This window comes from Herpailurus yagouaroundi, unplaced genomic scaffold (genome assembly GCF_014898765.1).
Source record: "Herpailurus yagouaroundi ecotype Mexico unplaced genomic scaffold, PumYag 210, whole genome shotgun sequence".
In the NCBI taxonomy this organism is placed as follows: domain Eukaryota; kingdom Metazoa; phylum Chordata; class Mammalia; order Carnivora; family Felidae; genus Herpailurus; species Herpailurus yagouaroundi.
The window spans coordinates 26,148,494-26,174,222 of NW_024412441.1; the positions used below are offsets into that span (position 1 = coordinate 26,148,494).

At 39.6% G+C, this 25,729-nt stretch overlaps 1 long non-coding RNA gene across 2 annotated transcripts in view; it reads right to left on the reverse strand.

Moving 5' to 3' along the window:
* Nucleotides 1-862: 862 nt before the first annotated feature.
* The window catches only part of LOC121016475 (uncharacterized), a 34,098-nt gene continuing 9,231 nt past the window's right edge, over nucleotides 863-25,729 (reverse strand). For both annotated transcript variants that reach the window (XR_005784305.1, XR_005784306.1), the window contains exons 3-4: nucleotides 7,075-7,250; nucleotides 863-2,962 (exon numbers count right to left, since the gene is read on the reverse strand). This is a non-coding gene — a long non-coding RNA (uncharacterized LOC121016475). The remainder of the gene's footprint in view (nucleotides 2,963-7,074; nucleotides 7,251-25,729) is intronic.

Consider the following 25,729-nt stretch of genomic DNA (forward strand, 5'->3'; position numbering starts at 1 on the left):
CTCAATGATCATGCACCTAAATATATTTACAGGCCATTGCGCGCCCAGATATTGCTGTGGCACAAATAGATGCAGGCTGAGTGACGGAAGCTGTATGTCACACAGTCACACTGGAGTGCTTTCATTCTCCGCCCCCCCCCCCCCAGAATGTGTCTCGGTGTTATCTCCATGCAGCCATATGGCAAAGTGGATGAAGATACTATCTTCCTGCATACTTCTGAGAAAGTTAGGTGCTCATTTGGCAGGGATGGGCAAGCAGAGCTAAAAATGCCACTTCTCTTCTGGGATCTTGGCATCCTTTTTCTGGGCTCCAAGTGGGGGAAGACCATCTGAAATTGATGAAGCCCCTGGAGGGGAGGGGTGGGTGGAGGAATAAATCAGACTCAACAGCGCAGCATGTAATCCAAATAGGTGAACGACCACGGCTTCTACAAATACGATCACAAGGAGAAGATTTTAAGTACAGGGTTGCTGCTACAATTTTTTTTTTGCCTTCAGTAGAAATATTTTCCTATTTTCTGGACCATAAATAGGAGCATTGGCAGACATATAGTCTAACAAAAGTACAGAGTGGTTTGCTTTTTTGTTGTTGTAATTGAGGCACTCTGACAAAATCTTAGACAAACGGTGGGCTGAGGTTTCTTTTCTTTTTCCATTTCAGTCTGGGATCCCCTGAAAGCCCTGGCCCCCAGATTGTGAGCTTCCACCGTCAGAACAGAGACAGGATCAAGGTGCTCACAAGTCTAGGGTAGAAACAGCCACATGAGCTCAGCATCTCAATAAGAAGTTCGTGTTGGGGGCAAATTCCTGAAGGGAAAAAGACCCATTCTGGGGCATTTCCTCCTTGGCACGTTATGGCAGCTTTAATTTATATTTTGTAACCTAGGTGATTAGTGAGAGTCAGATTTCACATTTGAAAGCAATACAAAATTTTCTTTCTAGTATTTCTACTGATGACACCCTTGTCAGGATTATAAGTCCAGGAAATAAGTGGTATTAAAGAATCTAAGTTTTCACAGGACATTCAGCATACACTGGGCTCACTAGTGTTGTAGACAGGTCTGCTTGGTGATAGACTGGGCTCACATCACTTGGCAGGGCATGGGGGTCACATGCTGAACAGACTTTTAGGTGAGTCCTCATAGCAGCTCAATAAATGCCAAGTGATGACTTGATGAGGAGGCTTCTTCCAGAAGAGGATGGGATGTCTAGAACACTGAGGAGTCTGTTCTGATTGGCCCGAGGCAGGCAGTGCTGAGGTTGCAGGCTGAAGGCCTCATTCCCCGTGGCTGGGACAGCAGAGCTGGCCAGAGACAAGTACTAATTACTGCTGTTTTGTCATTTGTAACAGAAATCAAAGAAGGCAAGACCACACATCCTGAAACTTCTCATCATCTGTAATTAGCTCCTCATGAGGAGAGTCGTAACAGAGCCAGGAAATCAGTCGTTGCGCCTGATTCACACTGGCTCCTGTTTGGAGATCCAGGGAGGACAACTTACACAGATGACGTATTTATGCGAACAAAGGGCGCTCTGGTGGAATAGAGAACATACAGCAGGGAGCACTGGGTCTGTGCACAATAGGTTTTAGAAAGGATAACAGGTATTTTGACTCAGTCAATGTTTCTAATTCAGGTGTATAGATAACTATCTTTTGGGATTAACCCTCTGTCATGGCACTTAGCATCCTGTACCGGAATCACAGATTTTCTGCTGATACCGAAGTCCCAGTCCTGTGACAATCAGATGTAGTAGCAGAAGCAGTGGTTGGGCACCCAGGACCTGTGCTTGTTCCCGGCTGCCTGGAGGGCTGGCTGCTGGCAGCTCATGACTCTGTCCTCTGGGGATTGTTTCCTCCCTGCAGGAAGCTGCCTCATCTACAGTTATGCTTGAAAGGGTAACCTACAATGGCTGTTCAATGGGAGAGACCTGTTCCTTTACCCCAATTGGGACAATGCCACAAGGTCGTGGGACTCCATAGTTTCTGGTGGGGCCTCTGTTTCAAGTGCTTCACAGCTCAGCTTCTCCCTCACTCCTCCCCGGAGTTGTTCTTGGGCATACTCCCCCATAAACCTCCTGTATGCCAACCTCAAAGTCTATTCCCAGGGAGCCCAAATGCAGCAGATACTGTAGCATAAAGCTGCTGAAGATGGGAAACTGCCATCTAGTTTTTGACGTTGGAAGGCTCAGCTTCATCACATATAGCTGTTCTGGTCTTCCATGTTGTCCAAAGGAGTGTGTTTCAACCAGGGGAGATTTGGGCAGTCTGCAGGTAATTTTGTTGGTCACTCCTGGTGGAGGGGGTGATAGGGGAGGGACACTACTGGCATCTAGTGGGTGCAGGTCAGGTATGCTGCTAAACATGCCACAATGCACAGGACAGAATGCACAGCAAATCGTCCAGTGGCAAAATGTCCACAGTGCCAAGGCTGAGAAGCCCTGGTCTAACAATGAAACAATTCATGGCAGGAATTTTCTAGACAAAGAGTCCCTAGTAAAATCTATCTGCTAGGCCAGTGGTTCTCAATGTCAAGTGTGCATGAGAATCCGTGGAGAGCTTGTCAAGGCATACAATGCTGGGCCCACCACCAATCTCTGATTCAGTAGATCTGAAGGCTTTGGGGGGACTTGATAATTTGCATTTCCTGGAGGTTTCTGAGTGATTTTGACATTGTTGATCTGGGGACCTTACTCTGAGAACCATTGTGCTAGGCTCAGCTGTCCTATACCTGAAATTGTACCATCAAAGACACATGCCTTTGGGATGGCAAGAGCAATGCCTTGCTCAGATGCTCACATCCCACATTGAGCTCTATTTTTATCTTTCAGATACTCTGATTTGACTTGAATTTTGTTGTCCACCTACAATTCCTGAGGCGATGGGCAGGATAGGCACAGCACTGTTCAGCTTTGATGAGAGGGAAGTGTCTAGAAGGAAGCTGGCACTTGGGAGCATCTGTGTCTGGAAGGAAAACAACATAACACAATCATAAGACAGGGCTTCATAGGTTACACAATTCCATCAAACAGTGGGGCTGAGCCAGTGAGGTGGCTCTTTTTCCACCAGGGTTCTGGCCAGAGAGCTAAGGGTCTAAGAGTTCAGGTGCCATGCAGATCATTGACTGATCACTGGCCATGCACAAAATGGAACTCAAGCTTAGCCCCGCTACACCAAGTTCTAGTCTACCAAGGTTGTCCCAGACCCGGGGACACAACAAAGACAATTGTCAAATAATGACTGAGCATCAACCGTGAGCCAGGCTCCATCTGGGACTGGGTATGTAGGTAGCAGGCCAGACATAGATCAGGCCTGTCTATGGGGTTTGCACATGAGGGAGCAGACAGGAAGGACAGAGGGCAGAGAAATCCATGCTGAGGAGCAAAATGAAGACAGGAGAAAGATATGGCATGTTTGTGGTGAGGGTTTACATTTCTGATGGGACACCAGAGGGGCTCACCAAGGTGGCTGATTTGAGTCAAGACCTGCTTGAAGGAAGGGAATCACCTTCTACACTGGGGTGAGAGCCAGCTCAGAGGCCTTAGGGTGGGGTGGGCAGGCATAACTGAAAACAAGGAGGCCAGGGTAGCTACTGTGGGGCCAAAAGGGGGAGAAGAGGTCAAGACAGACTGTTGTAGACACTTTGGGTGAGAGGGAAGACTTTGGCTTTGGCCCTAAGTGAGTGAGTCAGTCACTGGGGTTTTGTGTGGAAGGGTGCCTAGTCTTATGTATATTTTAACTAAATTACTCTACTGTAAAATATAGGGGGCAAGGTCAGAAGGAAGGAGATGTGGGGTGTGAAAAGACCACTAAAGCATCCCAATGAGATGGTGATAGAGGTTTGGTGCTAGGAGGTGGCAGTAAGGGTGGTGGAAAGTGAGTCTTACTTCTTCACCTCCTTGAAAGTGTGTTGTGGGCTGACTCTGGTTGTTGCAATGCCCTGTTGTTGCACTGTGGGTGAGCTGAAGCTTAAAGAGATTTCCTTGTTAGGTGGCCAATGTTTCTATAAACTGGCTATTGTCAGGGGTTGGGTGTCGTATGGGCAGATCATGAGACAAGGGTTCATGTGAATGTGACCTACTTGGAAGTGTTCTTGGGAAAATTCCCATAAGAGGTGTGGGGAAGTGAAAGGTGACCAGCTGGCTCAGTTTGCCCATGACCAAGAAGTTTTCAGAATGTGGAACTTCAGTGCTAAGACCAGTACAGTCCTAGGCAAACCAGGGTAGGTGGTTATCCTAGCTGAAAGGGGAAGGGGAGGAGACCAGTACAAATGTGTTGCCAACAAGATCCCACAGAAAGTAACTTTGGCTCCAATGCTGGGGATGAAGTGCTGGGTACTTATTCCACTGCACCACTCTGTTGTGGATGAAGAGCTATCTATGACCCCAATTCCCAGGCACCCGGGCACTTCCAGATTCTGACTCAGGCAAAGTGGCTCTAGTAGACTAAGAACAGCTTCTGTCAACAAGGGGAAGGAGGGAGTTTTGAGGGACAGATGCCAGAGCCTGTGGGCATGATTGCTACTGGGATGGAGGGAATAGGGCAAAGCCCTGCTGCCTCTGCTATAACTCTTTACTAAATCTTCACCTTGGTAACTGGAGGATGAAAACACACATCACCTCTGAGGATTTCTCTTGAACTCTGAAAGTTCTTTGAATGCTGTAAGACTGAAGAATTCTTTGTTTTGTCTTGGTTTGTTCCCTGTATTTAAGGGTCTGATGTAGCTGCAACCTGAAACTGTCTGAGAAGCAGGTAAGTACAGGTCCCATCCCTCCTGTATGGAGACTTTGCTGGAGGAGGGGAAGTTGGGAAGCCTGCAGGATTCGGTCATCTGCAGACACTGAGTCACAAATGGTAGAAGCTGCTTGTTAACTTCCAGATGGATCACAGTTAGCACAATGTTATCATCATGACTTTCTTTGCAGTATTGTCAAGAATACTAAACAGTATTCTCAGTTATTATGGTAATTTATCTTTGGGTAACCAGTTACATGCAAAATGTGCGAAAACTTGTTTGATGCTTCATGGAAGGTAGATTAATTAATGAAATCTGCTACTTGCTTCACAGTAGTTTACAAATAAATTGTAACTTCCTAAAAGCAATGATAAGCTATCTCTTTGAAGAAGTATAATTTTATTTCTTAATTAATAAAAGGCCATTATGTTAATTAGACTATGTGGAAATTGAATATGAAGATCATTATAGCTATTGTATATCTTTTTTTAAGTTAAGATATCTGCAGGGAAAAAAAATTTAAAAAAATTCCAGTAGTTGTGTGCATTTACGTGGGAGGTAATATGGGCTTTATTTAAAAAAAAAAATGAGCCATGGAAAAAATCACCATAAGCCTATATAGTTTTCCTTTGAGCTAGTAGAACCCATATATGTATTTTTCTCTAAAGACAGATTCCATTAAGGTAAGTTCCAGTTCCTTTTAATTGAATTAAAAATGCTATAAGGATGTTATTATAAACCTTGTGTTAACTATGTTTTTGGACTAATGTTTGGAAAATGTTCAGGAACTTGAGTTTTCTGGTTTGGTCTCTGAAGTTTGTGGTTGCCTCTATTTTACATTATGCTATCAGAACATGTCCCTGACATTGACAAGCCCATTTCCTATGCAAGGAGCAAGGAGGGTGGCAGCCAGAAAAAGAGGACAAGAGCATCTGAAGCAAATTTGTCATGGAAAGAAAATGTAACATTGGCTAATTATTCATAAATTTATTAATTCAACAAAGATTTATGGAATTCCTCCAAAGTGCCAGACTGTGGTAAGCACATAGCCAGGCACTGCTTACAGTTTTAGGGAGAAGATAAATAAATGGATGAGCATGATACTCTATGTACTTAGGAGTTTTACCTCTTTCCAGAGGGCAATGAGAAGCCTGTGAAATATTAGGAGTATGGGAAAGTTTCCTGGAGGAAGTGCTTCCTGAGCTGATCTTCAAAAGGCAAGGAGAGATGGCTTTCAGGATTGTCAGGGAAAGAAGCAGCGTGTGGAAAGGCAGCATGTGGAAAGCAAGGCCCTCGATAGACTCAGAGTGCTAGTCCAGTGAAGAGATTCTCCTGTGATGTGATTAGGGTTGGTGGTTGTCAGGCTCAGGCTACTGGTTAATGCAAGTTATTATTAAAAAGTACATGTGCTTTAAATATTTTAGGTTACATTTTAGTGTATGCATGTTTGTCCAATTTTTAAATAAAGGGCCAATGCCTTTTCTTGATTATATAATTACACATTTTCTTCTTTGCATGGGCAATGCATCCCCTGGATTCCCATTTCTCTTTCTTTCAAGTGAAATGAAAAATTGAAGTCACTTGGAAACAACTTTCTTGAGAAAATTTCCAGAGATTTACATCCTCTCTCAATCTTTTACTGTGGTTTTATCCAAATTAAAGAGCAATTATTTTTATGAACTCTTCTTTTATCAAGTCTTTCCAAAACATTCACTTTAGTGTTCATAGAAATAACTTGTTTTCATCTTTATGCTATACTGATTGCTATCTTTTTAATTAAATTATATTATGACAGTAAGTGCTAGCATAAACAATTCTGGGAAGAGCTGTCTCCAGATGATCACTAACACAGTTGGTGAAGCATGGTTTTGTGGGCCTGCTTGAAAGAAAGTAGCCTGTCTATTGCAAGGCAGCCTGTTTTACAGAAGGATAAAAGTATCACCAGCTAATCCTGCTCATTCAGCAAAATGAAGGAATTTAGGGAATTTAGAATGGAATTCAAAATGGCAGAAGTATAAGGTTCAACAATTATACAAATTGATATTAAAGAACATAGTAGCAAGCATATTAATGACCTTATCTGCATAAAATGTTCAAATTTTATCTTGCCAGATATAGAAAAATGTTTTAGATTGTCCATCAGGTAGAGTAGAAAGGGTACATGCTAGGAGATGACTTCTGTGGATCAACACTTATAGGGAATTGAAGGCAGAGCATGAACTGTAACAAAAGTTACAGCTGATCCAGGGGAGCTCTGGAGCTAGGATGGCCTTTCAGAGTTGTCCTTTCTCAAAGAAAAAAAGTCCTTCCTTTATACCAAACTCCCATCTCCTATACTTACCGATTACTGGATGTAGGCTGCCCTCAGGTAGAGAGAGTCACATATCTGGTCTTTGTTCCCAGGTCCTGCCACAGAACTTCAAACCCTTGGGATTTCCTCAGTGATAGGACTGTCTTTGTTCTGCTAGTGAATTAATTCAAAGTGGTCCCCTAGATAGCTTCAGGATGCAGTTATCACTGGAATAGCAACCACAGTAATTGGGGGAGGGTGGAGGGATTGGAAATTGAGTTCAATCATGTGAACAATCATTTAATCAAATATGCCCTATAAAAATCTCTGGACACTGAATCTCAATGGAGCTTCCTAGATGATGAACACATTAATTTTCTGGGAGCATGATGCACCTGTGAAGAGTACAGGGGAGATCTGGGTACCCTACCTGCACTTGACCTTCCCCTACATATCTCTTCATTTGGCTGTTCCTGGTCTATATCCTTTACAATACAGTTTTAAAAGTCAGTATAGTAATTAAGGTGAGTTTGTGAGTTGCTCTAGTGAATTATTGAAGTTGAGGGGGTTGTAGGAGCTCCTGAATTTACATACAGCTGGTCAGAAGTGCAGCGGGTCCCCAGTACTTTGAAGTGGAGGACAGTATTAATCTGCACTAGCAAAGATGCCATATGAGGCACACACTGCAATTGGGATTGCTCCTCCACTGAGACTGTGGTAGACATCTGTCATCCTCCAGTGTCTGTCTGGATTTTTAGAGGCTAAACTGGTGATTTAATGTGGTTATGTCAGGGACCAGCACCACTATATCCTATATGGGTTTTGGGGTAATACCAACCTCTGATACTGCCCAGGATGCAAAGCTGTTTTTGATTTACTATATTGGCAGGGCTGGCGGGGGGCGGGAGAGGGTGATTCAAAGACTTATATTTGTCTTTCTCCAAAATGATAGCTCTTACATCACATGTCAAGGAGTCAATGTGTGGATCCAGCCAAATATCACATATGTCCTTTCCAATTATGATTTGGGTGGCAGGGGAAATGACCATGAGGTGTGTCAAGGACTCATTGGATCTATCATAAGCTAGATCTGAGCCAAGACTCCATTTCTTAGGTTTTGTACACTCCTATGCCAACAGGGATGCCATGACACCTTGGGTCTCTCAGGGTCTTATCAACTCAGACACTGTGTATCACAGTCACTGAAGTATTTGGGTGCTTTCCTTTCCCTGGTGTATGATTACTCAAGTGAGGGATTATATGTTCTTTTAGAAAAGGACTGTCGGATCCTCTGTTCCACCCCCTCTCTGCCCCTCCTGCTGTTGCATGCACTCACTCTCTCTCTCAAAAATTAATAAACTTAAAAAAAAAATAATAAAAGAAAAGGACTGGCGATATTAGTGGACATGCTTGCATAGTATTTCATGGTTCTTTCCCCTAGAGACCTGGCCTCTTCTTCAGCCTGTAGGATCTGGGTCTGAACATTTAAGTTCAGAAACTGGGAATGTGATTGGGACATTTTATTGGGGCAGCTATTCTTTCTTCTCACCATCTATCCTTGTTTTATCTTCATTTTAGACTGAATATTACCCTTGTTGTCTATCTGTCTATCTTGTTTGAAAGCATGACATGATATGTTATCTCTGTTGTTTTTTGACTGTTACAGTGAGCTTGCATTTATTATGAAAATTGCACTGTCTTGCTTCTGTTGTTTAAGTACAGCACTCAGGCTCTATTATTTTGGGATTTTGTCACCATTACCATTACCATAGAACCGAGGGCTGTAACATCACCTCCTACTATCAGCCCTGGTCTATAAAGTACAGTCATCTCTGAGATTCTCAGTGATGCAACTGTCCCTCGAACTAGTGTAGTTTTTATTGCGTTAGTGGTATTTCTCATGCTTCTGACAGAACATTGCCTGCTAGCTGGTCTTCTGGGTGTGCATAGTACATTCCCTCTAATAGGTCTATTTCTCTGAGCCTTGGATCCTTTGTTCCATTTTCTGTCATGGTCCTTCTGGTATACTGACTTCACATATATGAACCAACGCTTTCTCCAACGTTCTAAGAAACATAAAAGCATGGCATTAGCACTGTCTTCTGGGGTCTTTGCCAGGATATTAAATCCTATATTGTGGGACAGTATTCCATATGCATAAACTTTTGTACAAACTTCTCTGCCTCCCTTGATTCAGACCTTCAGAATACAGTTCTATACATCAACTCTTGCTAGCTCATGTTTGGTGGGTCCTGTGTCTTCTTTGGAACATAGTAATTTCGTCTCTAGTAGGCCTAGCCCCTTCCTTGCAAGCTTATGAAATGACTTAACCTGAGTTACTCATTTGTGTCTAGGAGAGGAATTATGAGTAGGTCCTAAAGGAGGTGTATATTGTCTTGTAAGCCACAGATCTACTCATCATCTTCAAGCAAGAGAAGAGAACCTTAGCATATAACAAGAAAGAGTTATATGCTAGCAGGCCCAGAGATTTCAAAGGGATCTACATCTAAAATTTTCAAGTCCATGAGCCCAGATATTCTGATTCTGTAACCCGGGGCCCCACTCCTTTCCAAGAGCACTGACCTTGGCACAGAAAAATTTTGGGGGTTAAAGATGTAACTTCCTCTGAAGCTCTGCTACTCTTTTAAGTATGTCCTGGATTTGATCCTAAGCTTTTCCTGCCCTTCAGCTACAGAAGATGAAAGTCACTCTATATGATGCCAAAGCAGCTCTCGGACTCTTAGACTTATCCAGATTAGTCACTGTCAGCCTTTTATTTATTTATTTTTAATGTGTTAACTGCACTGAAACATGGTTACCTGATTCCATAGTCCTTCATTTCCACTTCCCTGAAATTCTCAAGCACTGAGGTATTTCCCACTCCAGTGCAATCCTTTCTGTGTTATCCCATCCTAATTCACTGTTGGTGAAAGTTAATGCCACAGCTACTGGATGCCTGGGGCTATTTATGCTCCACCTACCCACCAGTGGTAGGTTTCTCATTGGCAGCTGACTGGGGGTAATCTACTTCCCAAACCCCATGTTAGAATTAGCTTCCTCTGACCACTCCTGGCACCAAATCTTAGATTAAGTCTTCAGGAAGCAGACCTTGAGACAGAGATTCTTTTGCATGGAGGTATTTATTAGAAAGTGTTCCAAGATCAACATCTATAGGGAAATGAAAGAAGTAGGAATAGGCAGAGGGAAGAAGTGAACTGCGGGGCACAACCCATAGTAAACTCTAGAGCTGAGATGGCCCTTCAGATTTGTCCTGAGTAGAGGTAAGGTAGTCAGGCCTTTATATTCCTGCATTGACTAGTCATTAGATGTGGGCTGTTCCCAGGGTTGGGGTGACCTTGGCTAGAGCTGCTGTCTTTGGTGGAGGTCAGCTCCTAGAGGGTCACTCGGTTGGGGGCCATTAACCTCCCAACACCACCGGCAACTGGGGAGTACTCAGTTCTGAAGGAAGGATCAAGGTTATACACAGCAGATCCACTTCAAGAATTTCAAATTGGGAAATTAACATAATCAAATTCTGTCTTTACAGTAATCATCCTGTCACAAGTAAGAAGAAAGAATTAAAAGAGTTCATGGCTGGGGCGCCTGGGTGGCGCAGTCGGTTAAGCGTCCGACTTCAGCCAGGTCACGATCTCGCGGTCCGTGAGTTCGAGCCCCGCGTCGGGCTCTGGGCTGATGGCTCAGAGCCTGGAGCCTGTTTCGCATTCTGTGTCTCCCTCTCTCTCTGCCCCTCCCCCGTTCATGCTCTGTCTCTCTCTGTCCCAAAAATAAATAAACGTTGAAAAAAAAAATTTTAAAAAAAGAGTTCATGGCTAATTGATCATGCCATACTGATAAATACATTTTTATTTATATTTAAACTTTTATCTGTATTATTTATATCCATATTTATTCATATTTATATTTGAAAGACAACACATTTCTACCGTGGAAAAACTCCAAGGTAGGAATGGCAGTACATATATAGAAAAATATAGTCTATAAATGACAGTAATTCAGTCAGGTTATTTCCATTTCTAGCCCTCATAAATCTTAATATAATTCCATTGTTAGTCAATTCACTGAAGTGTTTTCATTCCAGTGCCATGATGCAGCTGAAGTAAAGAGGTAAGTGCATTCTTACTTAGTGATAGCAGGTTAAACAAATTGAGATTCTTATGTAAGTTTCATGAGCATCGGGATATGGAGAGAGTTATAATGAATGTAATAATAATGAGAAGTAGATCTAAAGCTAATGAATAAAAGAGGGTAATGGACTTTGTGAGCACTTAGTCACTGTTCAATCTATAGCCCTGGTGGAACATAAAGGAAGAGGAGACATGAAATAGAAAGATGCAATAGATGTACGAGGTTAAAAAAAATTCTATCTTTTTGCTTTATGGGAGTAACCTATAAATATACACCTTGTAAGGAATATGAAATATGAAATATGGAAATTAAAATTAAAAAGTAAAAAATAAAAACATTCCATAATCCTATCACCAGAAGATAATAATTGTTAAGATCTCCATGACTTCTTTTATGAGAATATTTTTAAAAAATTCATTATATTATGTATTATATGTGTAATATATGTATTTCCTTAATATCATGTCATACTTTTTTTTTTTTTATCAAAACAAATTATTTGAAGACTCTTACTTTTAGTTCTGGTGTAGCATTCCACCCATCATATGAATATATCCTTTTTATTGGACATTGGGGCTGTTCCATGTTTTTGTTTTTTTGTGTTTTTTTTTTTTTTGTTATTATAATCAATGTTGGGAAGAATAGTGTTTTGTAGAAAAATTTCAATATAGGTCTTGTTAATTTCTGAAGAAACACTTATAAAATCAGGGATAATGGGTCAAATCACGTAACTTTTTTTAAAGGCCCTTAATTAAATCACCAAATTATCTAGAAATGTGTTCCAGTTTCTATTCCCCTCAGCAATGCATGTGTACTTTCATCTAACTACACATTCTTTTCAGAATGGATTATGGTTTTAACTTTCTGCCAATGTGATAGAAATAAATGTGATTTTCTTGTTGTCGTCTTGTTTCATATTCTTTTAGTAACTGTGCTAGCTTAGCTGTTTGAGTCTTCTTATAAATGGTCTTCCCAGAGCCACACCTGTAGGGCAGATTGGTGCTCATGTAACCCCTCAGCTACTTCTGAGTTTCTGATGCACATTCACACTGAGCAGCTCTAGATGTTCCTAGAGAGTTTGCTGATCTGATAGGACATCAAATACTACATTTCCCAGGGTGTGAAGTGTCTATGTGTTTGGAACTGTACTGTTTTGGAGTGAATCGTGTCCCCCTTCCTTCCCCCATTTTCATGTATTGAAGTCTTAATCCCCCATACCTCCAAATAAGACTTTATGTGGAGATAGGGTCTTTACTGGGGTAACCAAATTACAGTGAATCCATTAACTCATCAACAAAATGAAAAAGCAACCCACTGAATAGGAGAAAATATTTGCAAATCATATATCTGATAAAGAGTTAATATCCAAAATATATAAAGAATTCATGCAACTCAATAGCAAATAAACAGTCCAAATTAAAAAAATAAATACAAGCTCCAAATAAACATTTTTCCAAAGAAGACATTCAGATGGCCAACAGGTACCTGAAAAGGTGTTAAACAACACTAATCATTAGGGCAATGTAAATCAAAACCACAGCAAGATACTATGCACTTGTAAAAATGCTATCCAAAAGATAGATAACAAGTGCTGGTGAGGATGTGGAGAAAAGCAAACCCTTGTGCTCTGTGGGGTGGGAATGTAAATTGGTGCAGACACTGTAAAAAAACAGAATGAAGGTTTTTCAAAAAATTAAAAATACAACTATAATATGATCCAGCACTTGCATTTCTGGGTATTTATCTAAAAGAAAAAAACTGAAAACATTAAAACTCAAAAAAATATCTGTACCCCATGGTCATTGCAGCATTATTTACAATAGCCAAGACATGGAAGCAACCTATGTGTTCATTGAGGGATAAATAGAAAAATAAAATGTGACATCTATATGTCTATACATAAATAATGTGATATCTATCTATCTATCTATCTATCTAAAATGGAATATTATTCAGCCATTTTAAAGGAAATCTTGGGGCAATCTCAGCTCAGGTCTTGATCTCAGGGTCATGAGTTCAAGCCCCACATTGGCTTCCACACTGGGCTTGAAGCTTACTCAAAAAACAAGCAAGCAAACAAACAAACAAACAATAGGAAATCTTGCCATGTGTGACAACATGGATGGATCTCAAGGGCATTAAGCTAAGTGAAATAAGTCAGACAGAGAAAGACAAATGCCATATGATTTCACTTATAAAATAAATGAGTCACAGGGATGTAATGTACAGCATGGTAACTATAGTTAATACTCCTGTATTGTATAAGTGAAAGTTTCTAAAATAATAGATCTTAAAATTCTTATCACACTTAAACAAATGTTGCAAGTATGGTGATGGCTGTTAACTAGACTAAGTGATCATTTTGCAATGTGCATGGATATCAAATCATTATGTTGTACACCTGAAACAAATACAATGTCAACTAGATGTCAATTTTAAAAAAAAGTCCATCAGGGTGGGCCCTAATCTAATAAGACAGCGGTCCTTATAAAAAGAAGAAATTTGGCCACAGAGACATGCACAGAGGGAAGACAATATGGAAAGACTTAAGGAGAAGATGACCATTCACAAGCCAAGGAGATCCTTGCCTCCTGGCCCTTGGGAGGAACCACCCTTGCTAATCACTTGATCTTGGGCTTCCAGCTCCAGGACACTGAGGCAGTAAACCTCTGCTGTGGAAGCCATCAGTCCTCGGTCCTTTGTTATGGCAGCAGTAGCAAACTAATACGTATACATCTCAGAATCTGAATGTCCCATCCATCTTTTTCTCCTGCACAGTTCTTTTCTGGACGGTTGAAGTAGAGCACCTTCAGGGAGCCTGTCCACACCTGTTCCCTGCCCTGTGGAGAATGGCCCATGTGCCTGTGGTGAGCTGTGCAAGCTTGTCCTCTCTATCCTACTGTGGTCCTGATCTACACCTGGCTGCTCAGAGCCTGCCTGTTGGACGTGCAGAGGCAGCACCTAGACCCAGATTGCAAAGTTCTGGGTCTGGGAGATCATGAGTCATGGAGGTCTCAGGGGTCATCACAGCCCTTGCAGAGGTAGTCTTTTGGAAGAGAGGGGAAGGGAGAGAAAAGCAGAACCAGGAGAGTGTGGTTTGTGAAACATGAAATGGTGTTTTAGAGATTTTCTGTTCAGTTGTAACGCTTGAGAGGCTGTTCTTCCTTCCCTGGTTCTATGGGCTCTATTACTCCTTTACTTCTGGTGTTTCCACAAGAACCATCAGTCCTAGATCTTGGAGAGAAGTACAAGTTTTCTGCCTTTTCTGTGTATTCCTCAGCATTTTAGTGGAGAGAAGGGAGAGGCCGCACCAGGGACTCCTTCTCAGGAGTCATTAAAATTTTTTTTATGTTTATTTATTATTTGAGAGAGAGAGAGAGAGAGAGAGAAAGAGAGGGAGAGAAGGAGAGAGAGAGAAAGCAAGCTGGGAAAGAGCAGAGAGAGAGAGGGAGAAAGAAATCCCAAGCAGGCTTCGCGCTGTCAACACAGAGCCCAACATGGGGCTTGAACTCATGAACTGTGAGATCATGACCTGAGCCAAAACCAGGAGTCAGATGCTTAACTGACTGATCTACCCAGGTGCCTCTCAGGAGTCATATTAAACCAGGTACCACAGGTTCAGTCTTGAAACAGCAACGCCTTTTAACTAAACACTACACAATTACCTTTCCTCTTTTATTTTGCAATGATTCGTGAAGATTTGAAAAACCTTCCTGTTCTCTCATAGGCTTCTATTTAAAATGTATCGTGAATGGCTAAAATAATAACCGTAATCAGGTAATAGCATCTTAACCATAGAAAAGCATGGTGAAGATTAGTATATAAAGAACCTGTTCATGTGTGCATATACAGATAGCGTTACGGATATCCACTCTGGTTTCATTATAACAAATTATTCTCTTTCCTTTATCCCTTTATCTATCTACTTCCAAACATGATTAAAATATAAGATAAAGTCTTTGTCCTCAAATGAGTCATACCTTTGTTGGAATTTTTTTAGGGCAGTGGGTTGAGGAGAAAGTCAAACAAATAATTAGAATGGTGTTTCATGTGTTATGACATATATATATATATATATATATATATATGGACACTTAGAGCCTTGAAGTTGCTCAGGAGGCCTTTCCAGGAAAGTAACCCTTCAACTGTGCCTTGAAGAAGGAGAACATTGTCAATTGTTTCAAATGATGAGCCTGAATGGCAAGGTCACAGAGACTGACCAGGAGACTTGAGGACAGCAGATGTGCATGGAAGGGCAGGGATGGATTTGAAGGTTCCTTCCATATCTAAAATCTTGTGGTCCCATGCTCCAAACTATGCTGATGGAACCATGAGAATCGGCTGTCATTAGGTTTTAAATAATGGTGTTGCCGTTGGTTAAGGGAAAGCAATTATGTTCTACGTAAATAGGGCAAATAACCTTTCATTATCTGTGACCCATGGCTCGGAAAGGCTGACAGCACAAATCTGTGGGCTAGTGAAATATTTTTGTCTGCAAGGTTTTCCTAACTAGAGGACGGCCAGGTAGTTTGAGGGACACTGTATTCTCTGACGTGCTCTACTGCACCTCCATTTGTGACTCAACATCATAATCCTCCAGACAGCGGCAGATTCCCTGACCTCTCCCTGTGACATAAACAGTGCCAGCATGTGCCAAGACTATCCACGCTGCCTGTGACTTTCCCAGCTCCTGAGGGTCACAAACAGCCATGCAGCAGATGTCCGGCCTCCTTGCTTGCTCAGCTGATAGCTTCTCTTTGTGGCTTCTTTTTACGACCTGGCAAGGCCTGAGATCATGAGAGGATACAGCCCTCATGTGTGTAAGAATTCTGGCTCCGAGGTTCAGTGAGGCTTCAGAGAGTTCCACTCGTTCCCTCAAGTCCTCATGGGGCAGGGCTGGGGCTCCTGATGACTTTAACATAATCCAAGGTCCTGTGGGCAAGTCGGTTTTCCCTGCTGTTTCTCTGCCAAAATATTAATGTTTTGCTGTGGCGGTGGTGGTGAACTATGGGTAGGTTAATTGTTGTAGGGAAATAGGTAGATAAGAATAAGAAGAATTATCTCTCTGCAAATCTTCCCCAGCTTGTGTTTTGTAGACTCAGAAAGAGCTGAAGAGACCGGAATAGTAGGGATTAGTTTCCTGAACGTTCAGAGAAGAGTTAAAGGGCACAAAGTTATGCTCTGAAGGAAACAGGGCTCAGGAGGAGCTGGTGGCTCTGGAAGGCAGGTTCTTACTGCACAATTATAAAGCATCCCAGTGAGAAATAGAGAAGGAATTGGCAGAGAAGTGACATTAAAAAAAAAAAAAAAAAAAAAAAGCGTGGCATGCATGATCCCAAAGTATAGCTCCAAAATGGACAGAGGTGTCTTCATCAAGGATAAAGATCATAAACGTGTGATTTTTTAAAATTCAGGCTTGATGATGTCACTCCTTCTTAAAGTCCCATTCTCTGTGGAAAACAATCTCAAACTAGTTCACTTGGTATGTAAGATGCTGTTGAACACCATGTCCATTCCCCTGTCTCCTTCCCCCAGCCTATGTGTTTGATGTGTTAGGGGAGTCACTAAAAGTGACATTTACAAAACCTGTTCCTAATCTATAGCATCCTTTGCACTTTGGGTGGTATGTCTGCTCTTCTTATTAGATTCTTTCTTTAGTCTGTACCATGCTTATATTAAGAAATCAAATGTTAAAGGAATAAATAGAATATAAAAGTGCCCATTAGGTTTCTTCATGTAGACAATTGCTAATAATTTATAAATAATTTAATTTATATTGTGCTAGATTTCTATGTATATGCTGCTGTCATTGTATTAAATAAAAATTGTGTGTATGTCTGCACATAATGCATGTAATTTCTATATATATATATTTATGCACATTTATATAATTATATTATATATTATATTATATATATTATATTTATGCACATTTATGCATATTTATGCACATATATATGTGTAATTATATGTATTATATGTATATATGAAATTATAGGAATATCTTCTTACAATTTTCTGCTTATCCCACCTAATATGACATTTTGAGCATCTTCCCATATTCATACACAAAGCTTTTTTTTCTTTTATTTAATTTATCTTTGATTACTATTGTTTTTCATTTTAGAGAGAGAGTGTGAACAGAGGAAGGAGCAGAGGAGAAAGAAGGAGAATCTCAAGCAGGTATCGCACTCAGCATGGAGCTTCACACAGGGCTTGATACCATGATCCTGGGATCGTGACCTGAGCAGAAATCAAGAGGGAGACATTTAACCAACTGAGCCACCCAGGTGCCCCTGTTCTAACAGCTATATTATAGCTGCATGCCTTGTTTAACCAACCCCTCTTAAATCTCATTTAGGGGCTTTGAATTTATCCATACAATAAACAAAAACATATTTGCATGTATATTTTGTGTAAATGTAAGTTTATTTTTATTATTTATTTTTTCATTTATTTATCCAACATCTATTTATGAAGCATTTATTCATAGAATCTGCTTAAAGCTTGCCTGTGTTATGAAGCCTAAAACTCCCACTCCCTAAACTAAGGCAGAATCCAGTCTCCCATCTCCCTGTTGATACATTTTTGTGTCTTTCCATCCTTTGGGACTGTGAATGTTTTCATGGTAACAATGTTACCATTGTTCTGGTTTCCCAAAAATACAATCAAGGTAAATCTTGAGATTATAGATTAAGAAACTGAGTACTTCCCCAACAAACTCTATCCTGTTATTTCAAGCTTTTCAAAGAGAGGGATCTTTATGACTTAGAATGGATTATGTAAAACCATGCCTCATTAACCACCTTTCTTGGAAGCTTTCCTACATGACAAATACAGATTAGGGAATGTTGTAGATAGAGACTATCTTGATTTCAACAAAACACTTGAGATTAAAAGAAAAAGCAAGAAACAAAACTAACATGCTTATAAAGGAAAAAATGTATTCAATAATTGTATCAATAGGTAAATTTATAACTGATTGAACAACTGGGTCTAAAGAGTAGAGATTAATAAATCAACATCAACCTCAGAGAGATACACTATAAGGGTCTGGCTCCATCCTGCACAGAGTGAAGTAGCAAATGTCTTCCCTAAGCCTCCTGCAACAGAATTATGCAAATGCTGAGTATTTAACTCTTTTTATAGGAGAGCTTCCATTTGTTTAGCCTGTGGTTTCTGGGATATACTGATACAACACGAATGAACTGGTTAGATTATGTATCTGCTCCATTTTAACTTCCATATTTTTTATTTCTATTTTTTTGCCTGAATTGATTAGACAAAACTAGATTGTGATGATTCAGATATTTCAATATTGAAAAAAACATCTATCATAGCCCAGTGTTTTCTCCTGTATTGCTTTAACCATTAAAAATAAAGTATATTGAGATTTAAATTCACATGGAGTTTTAAGAAATAATACAGAGAGAAGAACCTGTTTGCACAGTGTCCCCCATGGTGACATCTTGCATAACTATAGTATAACATTATTGTCAGGAAATTGACATTGATAGTAGCAATCAACCTTATTCAGATTTCACCATTCACGTATATTCATTTGCATGTGTGTGTATGTGTTTAGTTCTATACAATTTTATCACATCTGTAGGTTCGTGTGGCTTCCACTACAGACAATATACAAAACTGCTCCATCACAAGGATCCCTTGTGCCAGCTTTTATGGCCATAGCCCCTCTCTGTTCCCACTCCTTAGCCTCTGGCAGTTACTAATTTGTTTTCCATCTCTGTAACCTTGTCATTTCAGGAGTACTACATAAAATACTTTCTTCACTCAGCCTAATTTCCTTCACATACAACCATGTGATTGCTTGTTATCAATAAATAGTTCCCTCTTTTTATTGCCAAAGGTGTGGATATACACAATTCGTTCAACCATTCACACAATGAAAGCTATTTGGGTTCTTTCCAATTTTTAGCAATTACTAGTAAAGTGGGCATGAACAATCATGTATGGAGTTTTGGGTGAATTTAAATTTTCATTTCTTTGGGTTAAATGCCAAAGAGAGCAATCACTGGGTCAGGTGGTAAGTGCATGTATATACTTTATAAAGTATTCTTCTCTTTTCTAAAGTGGCTTTACATGTCTGCTGGCAATGTATGAAAGAACTGATTTCTCTGTATTCTCACTAATATTTGGTGGAGTTACTTTTAGTTGTTCTAACAGTTGTACAGTAATAGCTCATTGTGGTTTTAATTTACATTTCTCTAATGGCTATTGATGTGAACATTTTTTCACTTGACATATATCCCCTTTGGTGAGAAGTCTTTTGCCCATTTTCTAATTGGACTGTTTGACTGTTTTTGTTGTTGAGTTTTGAGAGCTCTTTATATATTATAGATATGAGTCCTTTGCCACATATTTGGTTTGTAAATTTTTCTCCCAGTCTGGGGCTTGTCTTTTCATCTTTTTAACAGGGTCTTTCACAGAGCAAAATTTTTTTTTGATTTTGATAAAATTTAGTTTATCAATTTTCTCTGTTATGCATTACACTAATATAGATGACTTACTTAAAAAAACACTTTAATTTTAAAATAGTTTCAGGTTTACAGAGAAATTTCATAGAGAAAATTTCACAGAGTTTCCACATATCCTTCATCTGGTTTCTGCTGTTATTAATATATTATTGTCACTGTGGTAGACTAGTCACAACTAGAAAACCAACATGACAGTATTACTATGAACTAAATGCCACACTTTATTTGATTTCACTAGTTTTTCTTAATTTTTTTTTTTTTTGTCTAGAATGTAAATCAGGACATCACCCTAGATTTAGTCATCATGTCTTCTTTGTCTTGTGTGACATGTGATAGTTTCTCAGACTTTCCTTGTTTCTCATGACCTTGGCAGTGTTGAGGAGAGCTGGTTAGGTATTTTGTACACTGTCCTTCCATTCATGTTTGTTTCATGTTTTTTTTTTCTCATGGTTAGACTGGGGTTGTGGGTTTTGGAGAAAATTATATTAAAGGTACGTGCTCTCAACACCACTTATCACTGACCATGTTGACCCTACTCAGCTGGCCAAGGTAGTGTTTGCCAGTTTTCTTCACTGCAAAGCCTCCATCCCCTTCTGTGCTCTCTGAAGGCAAGTCACTAAGCACACCTTCTTGGCGTGGTGGCTGGGGTTGGGAGTATCTAGATTAATGACCTGGAATTCTTTTGTACAGGAGGTTTGCCTCTTTCTCCCCAGTTATTTATTTATTCAATCATTTCTTCATATTTCTATGTATTCATGGTTAATTTCAATCATTACATTATAATCTAATACTATCTTATTTGTTTCATATCAGCTCCTGACATTAAGAGGTCTTTCAGATGGGCTCCTGTGTCCCTTTGATATGCCTCATCCTTATCTTTTGAGCACTTCTTTACTTTGTGACATTTCTAGCTGTTCCAGGCTTATTTTGCATATTCCAAGCCACAATAGAATCAGCCAAGACTGGGTTCCTTTAATCAGACAATAGGAGTAGAACTCAATCTGGGTGTTGAGTGTGGTTCACTTTTTGAGTAAGTGTGACCTGTGACCTCATAGATAACATATTCTGTGAAATGAAAACAAAATTAGATGGATTCCTTCCCCGTAAACAGTAACGTTATTCGTGAGATTATGCATGAGAACTTATGATTTGTCTTGAGTTTGCTGTACTATGACCAACTGCCCTCTTTAATGGGACTCAGTGTTCCCACTATTAAGAACTTTTAGGTGAAAACCGAGAGTGATGTCACATCAGACTGTGATGGTCACATATGACTGTGATGGTTGTGACTTGTAGCTATCTTGAGACCATGAAGGATGCCAATCTACAGAAAAAGATGACATGGTACATATAGCAGATCAAAAAGGGAAAGAACTGGGTTTTTTATGACTTCAGTGAGCCAGTTCTTGACGTGCTCTACTTTGGGATATTTTGCCATGTGAAATAATAATGATTAAATACCATATTTTCAATTTCTATTCCAAATAATATAAGGCATTCTGCCTAACATAACATAACATAACATAACATAACATAACAATAATATAAGGCATTCTGTTGCTACTGATGTGTATGTTGACTTAAGCCTCAATGTAAGCATGCCCTTTGAGATTCAGAGCTCGTGTATTACTGATATTATTATTATAATTAATTATTATTCATCTAAATATTTGTGATTTCAGTGTAATTTTGTGACTGTTCTTCCTTAAAAAATGCAGTCTTTGCATCAGCATGTATAGAAATTCATTCACTAACTTGTTCAGTCTTCTATCTCTTCATTCATTTTTCAACAATTGCTGAGCATTGACAATGGGCCAACATTGTGTTAGGCTCTGGGGATACAAAGATGATTACTGGACACCTCCTGCCTCTGAAAGCTTACAGTTCATGGGAGGAAACAGTGGTGTAAACAACTGAAATGACATCAGTGATGGGGCAAGCAAAGTGAAATAAACCTTTGGAGGATAGAGCATATATTTTCTAAGGATGGAAAGGGATATTTTGTGAATGGGTTGGAATTTGTTGAGTGTGGGTTCTTTTGACAAGAAAAAGCAGAGAATGGGATTTTAGGCTGAAGGAAATGCAGGAACAAAGTGTGGAGATGGAAATACAGTCTTCTTTGGAGAAAGGCAAGCAGTGAGATGTAGCTGGAGAAGAGTGGGAGATGGGCTGAGATGGAAAAGGAGGTTGGTAATATTAAGTGAGACTCAACTGTGGAGGATTTGGAAGACCAGGTTGAGGATTTTGGATTTTTGGATTTCAGTTGTGGTTTAAATCTCTTAACAAATACAAATTATGTAACTTTCTCAAGGGTTTATCCTGCTCTTCAAAAAAGATGCTGTGCCTGGCTACGTAAACAAAGAGCACGGGTCGCAATCATATTTCACTGATTCATGGTAAATAATGTTAAAAATCCTGTGACAAATTCTTTGGGGAATGAAGTACTCTTTTCTTTCTCTTCCTTCTCCTTTTCTTCTTCTTCCTTTTCCTTCTTTCATGCAAATCTTTGTTTTGGTATGTTGGTTTTATTTAGAATTTTTGTTTGTTTGTTTTAACTGAAAAGAGTGAATATTCAACCTATACTCATATACAATTGGAAAAATATTTTCTCTCTAGAAGACAATTATTTGGCATCCAAAATCCCAGTTGGTTTTATGTAGCCTTAGATCCTTTAGATTTAAGGTATCATTTCCTATGTAAAAAGTAGTTAGTGATGCTATCATTGCCTTTTTAAAAATTATACATGAGATTATGGTAATGGTAGTGTTCTTCAAATAGAACATCTGGGGATACTGGCAAACCAGATGGAGGATGAATCCTTGATAGATATGCAACCTACGGCAAAACTATGAGAGCTTTTTAGGATTTGTTTCATTCTATGAATCTCAATGCTATTTTAATGCCATTGTTGGTTTAACTTCTTTTTTATTGAGTAATAAAAATGAGGAGAAATGGTTCAATGGAGCTTATAAAAAAATCTATGCTTCAACTAACATGGCAAACAATTCATAACATCTTTTTTATATTTTGTAGGGCAGGGATGTACAAATTATCATACTTTAAGTGTATGGAAGTGATCTTGAGGCAGGTAAGAATCAAGTACATGTGAAAACAGTACAGTGTTGTGTATGGCATTGTCCTAGTTTCTTTTTCTTTTTTCTAATTCCTATAGAAGTAGATACTCTTTACCAGTGAAATCTTGATCACTTTCCATACTTTTCCCTGGTGTCTCTGGCACACATGACAACCTTAGTTGTTGAGTTGGTGTCAGTTCCTAGTGGGATGCAATGCTACTGACTGCTGGCACATGATTAGACAATGGTTTGGATTTGAGAATTTTTGACACAAGCTATTTTAGATATGATTTCTCCAGATTAGTCCTTTACTCTCTGGAAGTTTCTCAAATTCAGATTAGGCCAATAATTTGAGAAATGAGAATCCCAAGAACATCTTGGCCTTCATGTCTGAACCTGGTAGCTGCTCCTGGGGGTGGTTGACAGACCATGCCTTGAAGATGCAAAGAGAATAAACCCATGTAGCTTGGAGACCATAGTCAATGCTTGTAATTGGGCTCAAATGCCTGCTGGAAGCCACATTCTATTGCAGAATTCAAAGAGATTGGCAAGCTCTGGGGCAGTGCAATAAAATCCAGGGAGTAAAGTCAACATTATAGAGTTAGGAAAAACTGTGACAAACACTAATTTCAGTAGAAAACACAAGTTCAGAGAGATATTGATAAAGAGAGGGCTTGAATATTCTTCTCTTTCACATAGATGTTCAGACCCAGGCAGAATAAAAACCAATCAGAGATCTTTTGTTTTGTTTGGTTTTGTTTGGTTTGGTTTTCTGGGTAAGATTTTCAATGTGAAGCCAGCCACTTCATTTGGCAGATGGAATAATTCAAGGAGGCTGTGACCTACCTTGGTTACATAACTGGAGCAAGTGGGAAAACAAAGGTTTTCCCTTGTGTTACTTTCCTTCTATGAGAATGTGTGGAGGGCACCGTGGGGTGTGGCAGGGAGAGCAATGGATGACACACTGAATTTCAATATTAGTTCTGACATCTCAGCCATGATCTCTGTCTTTTGTAAAAATGAGAATAACAACAGTTTTTTTTTGTGAGAGGGGAGGGGACAGCTGTGTGAAAATTAAATGAAATGATGAATAAAGAATCCCCAGTATGAGATGTAACACAAGATAAGACACAACAAACGACAACTAATGCTATTAATATGTGACAAAATTTTAAAACCTTATGATATAAGATGGGAATGGATAGAGCTTCAGGTACTAAGTCACAAGCCACCGGCTAGTGCCTCTCAGCCTAGTGTTGGGAGACACCTGCCAGGCTATTTGGGACATCTTATAAAGACACAGGGGATGGCTCTTCTGAAAAGTCTCTGCTGTGGAATGATAAATTATGGACATTTCTTTACAGAGAATATTGAGCCTCCAGCAAAGAAACCTTTTTCATAACTGTGTCCAATTGGGAAGAGTAATCACATACATAATGAGCTAGGGGAAGAGGGAGGTGAAGGAATAATCTGGAGCATTACAGACTCCAGAGTTCAGGATGAAAGCATTTTGGAGCTCTGATGAGCAGAGATGGGAACCTCTCTTCACTTTGCTTTTTTATTTAATTTTTATTGAGATATAATTGCCATATAACATTATATTAGTTTCAGGTATACAACATAACCATTCGGTATATGTACTTATTGCAAAATGGTCACCATAGTAAGACCAGTTAACATCCATCCTCTTGACTTTAAATATTCCTTCAAGAACAGGCAAAATTAAAGGTAAGCATTTATTCCCACTAGAACAGACCAGGAAAGGAAGTAAATTGATCTAGAAATCTTTTGTTTACACCATCTCACAACATTGGGAGCAAGAAGTTCTATCTAAAAGGATTCAGTTGGTAGTGTTATTGTCAATGACATTCCATGCATTTTCAGAAGTACTAGAGAGAGGAAGGCTTGGGCATTCTCCTTTCTGAGACTCTGTGGTGTATGCTGATTAAAAAGGAAATTTCTACCTGCATTTCTAAAGGACTGCAAAAACAGTCTTACGCTTTTGTCTTGTTCTCCCATCATTCAAGTATTTTTCCTCCACTCCCGTTTTTACTGCAGGAATCTGGCTGAGACAGTTCTGCATAAGGGAGTGCTTCTACTTTGTCTTCCACTAAACAACATATTAATTCAGAGCAGATTGTTGAGTTAAGAAGGTGATTGAACTATAAGCTCAAAGCCTTGCTCTTTCCATGTCTGTTTTGAACCCTTCTTCCACTTCTAATTTCTATTTTCCTCTATGTTTTGTCATGTTAACCTCTGAGATCTAAACTATCTTTAGAATAATCAAGAGCAGGGAAATTTCAGGGGTAGTTTATCTTCAGTTGAAGTATACTAAAGTGGTAGATTTCTGATTTACTGGTTAGGGAGATAAAGACTTTTGACTTCTGGTATCTATTTTCCACTTGAATTTGGATTATGCCCTTGTTTTGCAGGGTGATGATAGTATCATCCAAAATTTTTGAACTTTTACATACACTTTTGAGACATTCAGAGAAAGCATGCAACCTTTTTTGTTTGGTTGTATGTTTTGTGTTTGGAGAATTCGGTGGGTTTGTACTGGTTATGTATTGGCTTGTTATGATTTCAAAACTACTTATTTATGACTTAAGTGAAGTTGTTTTGATCTACATGAAGTTATTTTGATCAAAGGTGAATTTGGGAGGCTGTGTCAGAGTGATATCGGCAGAGCTGTACTATCAAATGCTTATCGATATGCACATATGGAAGAGCCAAGAAGGACACAATGGACATTAACACCTGGAATTTGTGAGGGCTTCCCTAAAGTGTTCAGTCTGGACAAGGCTACTCTTCCCTGATCTACATAGTTCTCTGAAGATCTTGAGACACTTATTCCTCCCATGGTCAGGCTACTCTTGGTTGGTATTGGTGTTAAACTGAGCAGTAGTCCAAAGAAGAGAAGGAACATCTGTTTCTGCCTTGGTGAAGCTACTCCTCATATGGGCAGTGGTGCAAGCCATGTAAGCATCC